Source organism: Phascolarctos cinereus, unplaced genomic scaffold (assembly GCF_003287225.1).
Source record: "Phascolarctos cinereus isolate Bilbo 61053 unplaced genomic scaffold, phaCin_HiC Scaffold_5;HRSCAF=322, whole genome shotgun sequence".
Classification (NCBI taxonomy): Eukaryota; Metazoa; Chordata; class Mammalia; order Diprotodontia; family Phascolarctidae; genus Phascolarctos; species Phascolarctos cinereus.
In genome coordinates, this window is record NW_027555958.1 from 62,207,462 (window position 1) to 62,211,929 (window position 4,468).

The 4,468-nt window shown below is 39.6% G+C and overlaps 1 pseudogene; it reads right to left on the bottom strand.

Moving 5' to 3' along the window:
• Positions 1-232: 232 nt before the first annotated feature.
• Positions 233-728, bottom strand: LOC110216773 (cytosolic iron-sulfur assembly component 2A pseudogene; annotated as a pseudogene).
• Positions 729-4,468: the final 3,740 nt, after the last annotated feature.

A 4,468-nucleotide genomic window follows, 5' to 3' on the forward strand; every position in this document is an offset into this window, starting at 1 on the left:
GTACCTAGAAAATATTCTTCTGTGCGATCACCAACTGTGATAAAACCTGAGAATGTTACATACATTAACATAATAGGTACTACCTTATAATTAAGTCTTGCTTGGGAAATGGTCTTTTAAAAAGCGATTGGAGGTACAAATTGTCCAAGTAATAAACAAAAGGGCATTCTATTTAACAAAGAGTTAAACAAATGTATCAAATGATTACAATTTGGTGGTTTTCAGAAAAGCTGCTAATCAGGCTCAATGACGCACTGTTCGACAATTTCCCGTAAGTTGGGGTTCTCCATCGCAGCAGCTACTCTCTCCTTGTCATTGATTTGTTTATTTGTATCTTCTTCTGTGGAATGGGTTCCTTCAGAAATGTAGATTTCTAACTTATGTCTGAAAGGTAAACACCTCTGAAGTTTTACTCGTAAGCAAAGCCCAATAAGAGTGGCCAGAGAGCAATCAGGTACTGTGGGTGTGAACCTGATAATAACCAGATAATCTTCTTCATGTATCTCCTTAACTTCCTCACAACTTTCTGTTACCACTTCCAGTTTTTCTAAAGTGTTGGGCTTCTCTGGGTCCCGGATGGTTCAAATTAGATCGTAAACCTCTAGCGCTTTCTTTTCCATGATCCGGGGCTGCCGGGCAGCTCCCCGCTCACAGCGGCCCGAGAGCCACAGGACTCTGCTCAGCGGCCAGGAAAGCAGCCCAGACACTTGCTCCATCCTCCCGCTCTGCCATCCGTGGTGTCTGTCCCACTCGAGCCACCGTCTTCCCACCACCCCAGAGGAGATATTTCAATTTCCTATATCTCCACAAAATCTAGCACAAATAAGGTGAACCTCTCCCCTATCTGCAACCCAGAGGAAGGCTGCCAGGCTGCTTAAAAAGGGACAAACTGTCCCAGGTTAGAAAAATGGTGCAGGTTAAAACTTTTGTGGAAATCGGAATTAGAATTGGGGTCATGACTGAAATTCCAATTTGGGAAAGGTAAGGTGGTGTAGTCGTCGTCATCATCATCATCATCATCATCATCATCACTTGCTACTTCCCAGTGGTCAAAGAACAGGAATTCTTAACTTTTCTTGTGTCATGGATACTTTGACAGCTCAGTGAGCCCTTTAAACCCCTTCTTATAATATATGTACACACACACGTAATAAAACACATAGATTTACAGAGGAAACCAATTCTCTTAAATGTAATTATAACTTTAAAAAATCCAAGTACTCCAGTTTAAGAAACCCTTGCTTTACAGCAACAGAACCCATTTGCTATAAAATGAGTTGCTATGTGGACTAGTAGAGTATTTTACCTGGAATCAGGACAACCTGGGTTCAGATCTCAGTTCTGACACTGACTATGTGACCACAGCAGTCAAGTCACTTCACCTGTATGTGTCAGTTTTCTTACATACAAATTGGAACCATTATAGTATCTAATTCACAGCATTGTAAACTGTCAATGACAATATATGGGGGGAAATTGTGTAAACTTTAGAATGCTATATATGTGTACATTATTATTGAGTTAGTAGTATCATTGCGGCAAACTTCATTTTGAAATTGATCAGAAGGGCCATTAGATGTGGTTTGTATGTAGATTAATTATAGACTTTATTGTGGTATTGAATCTGCTACCCAACAACATATCATTTATACAACAGTATAATACAATGTATCCCAAAAGTCTTAGTGCAGTGGGTACTTTCTCTGCAAGTTATGTTCTTATAAAGCTGTGTATGTGGAGGTGGAATGACTTGTCCAAGGACACATGGTCAAGTTTTCCTAACTCTGAAGATGACTCTGTCCATACTTCCTCTTACTGTGCCATACTGAATGAATCAACCAACAAGGATTTATTAAGCAGTGATACAAGCTTAATAAATACTTGCTGAGTGATACATTAATTAATTAATTCCTACCCTTGGAAAACTACAGAGGGTTGGTGAAAGTGACTTTTCCTTTCTGCAATCCAGCCTTGCTTCCTCTGTAGAGGTATTTTCAGGGGATGATTGGGGCAGTAAACAGACTTCTTTGTCACTCTACTTAGCCTTCCTTTATACTATCCATTAATCACCAGATTTGTTCTTCATTTAGTTCCTCGCTCTCCCTTTAGTTCAATCATTCATAGATCTTAATTCTTAACTTCAGAACATCTTCAGGATGTTTTGATTCTCATCTCTGCCCCCAACCCCTACTGAGAGCCCAACTAAGCCCTGTATCTAAATAAGAAAAGAACCCACACTTAATTTCTAATTCTACCAAGATGCCTTATTCCCTCTAGGTATGAATCTGCACAGAATATATAGGCTGTAACTATAAAGTAATAATGATGGTAACTCATATTCTTAGATGCTCTATCCTTTATAATGTCATTTCCTTACAACAACCCTGTTATGTAGATAGTGCAAGTTTATGAGAATGATTTTTTTAAGCAAGGATGTCAGGATATATGCATATAAATGAGTATTGTTTCCTTCAAGATTTGAAATATTGGGAAAAAAACTATTCAGTTATTCCAACAGCTTCAAATATTTATTGTCTTTCACTTTTGTAGTGTGGTGAATAGAGTGCTAGACTGGGAATAAAAAAGACTTGGGTTCTAATTCTTGTCTCTGACCCTTACTATGTGACCTTGGGTAAGTCAACTTAAATTTTTTGTGTCTCAGTTTTCTCATTTGTAAGACGAATGGGTTGGACTTCACGATCTGTCAGGTTCCTTTTAGCTCTAAATATATGATCCTAATTTCTCTGAATTGCTTCAGTGATAGTAATTTTTTTTTCTTTGAAGATGGATTTGATCTGAGCAAAGAGCTAAGTAAAATCTGGTAATTTTATAATAGTGGCTTATACTGGTTTAACACTTTATAGTAACAGAGTGTTTATATTTCAACTCATTTACTTCATCCACACATCATCTCTTAAAGAAAGAGAGGGTAAGTAGTTTGATTCCCACTTTATAGAGGCATAAACTGATGAAAAGGTTAAATGACTTGACCAAGGTCATATATCTAGTAGATGATGGAACCACAACTTCAATCCATGATTCCTACTTCTGAGCTGTAAGCATCTTGCACTTTACTACATTAATCCCATTTTTTGAGGGTGGTGGAGAGTCCATCCATCAACTAAAAAGCATTTATTGAACTCTATAAGCTGGCATTGCATTATGCATAGTTTTTGCCCTAAAGGAGTACATATTCTAGTGGGAAAGACAACCTATTTGTGTAATTCAAACCATCAAACATATATTTCATTTTATTTGTTAATTATTAATTAGTTTACTTTTGAGAGGCAAGCAGGGTTAAGTGACTTGTCTGGGGTCACACAGCTACTAAGTGTCAGATGTATGAGGCTGGATTTGAACTTAGGTCCTCCTGACTCTAGGCCCCAGTCTCTATCCACGGTACTACCTCGATGCCCCTCAAACATTTATTAATCATTTGCTGTGCACCAGGGACAAGGCATATTCTGGGGATACAAAGAAAAGTGAAAAGGAGATGGAGGCAAGATGGTAGAGTAGAAGGAATCCAAGCAGCAAGCCCTATCCCTTTCCTCTCAACAAAAGAAACAAACAAACAAAAAAGCAAACTTCCTCTAAAGTGATCCAGAAAATGTACCAGACCAAATTCTGATGGAACAATCAAAGAAGTTATAGGGAGCCATTTATCCAGCCCAGGTCTGTATAGGAAGATAGACAGAGAGGTCTTCAGACATGGAAGGATGAACTCTGATCAGAAGTAGATACAGAGGGAGACTTCCTGGGACAGAGCAAAGATGGCAGAATAGAGAAAGTACTATAGCCTAGCTTACTCAGAATTCCCCATCCAAACAGCAAAATAACACTTCAAATCAAATTGTGGAATGGCAAAGCCAATAGAAGTTCAGGGTGAGTCATTCTTGCAGTCCAGGACAACAATGGAAATCAGAAGTAGAGATTTGTGACACAGGGGTGGATGCTGGCTTGGAGCCCATGTGGATGCACACCAATGGTTGAATTTGGTGGTGGTGAAAACAATACCAGTAGCTTTGAGAGTTCCCAAGTGAGAGAGGGTAAAGTGATCAGACAAATGTTCAGAAAGAGATTACAGGTGCTAGCACTGGGTGCACGACCCACTACTGTTTGGCAATTCCATTGTTTATACACACTTCCAGGTCACTTTCAAGGATAGAGAAGAGACCTTGGTCACGAGGGAGCAAGGGCCCTGAGGAGCAATATTAATTGAGGCTGTGAGGGATCAGAGGCCCTTCCTGGCTAAGGACTAGAGCCCAGACCAAGACGGCAATGAACAAACCTCTCCCCAGATCGCATCACCTTGGAAGTACCTTAAACTTCCAAACCCCCCAAACTTGCTCTGAAAACAGCAATACAAAAGTTCCTGAAGCTCGAGACAGTGCCCCTTCCCTACAGTGCCTGCCCCCATGCTGCGAACAGAACCCAACTTTAATATAATGTTTAAAGTTAAGAAATAGGC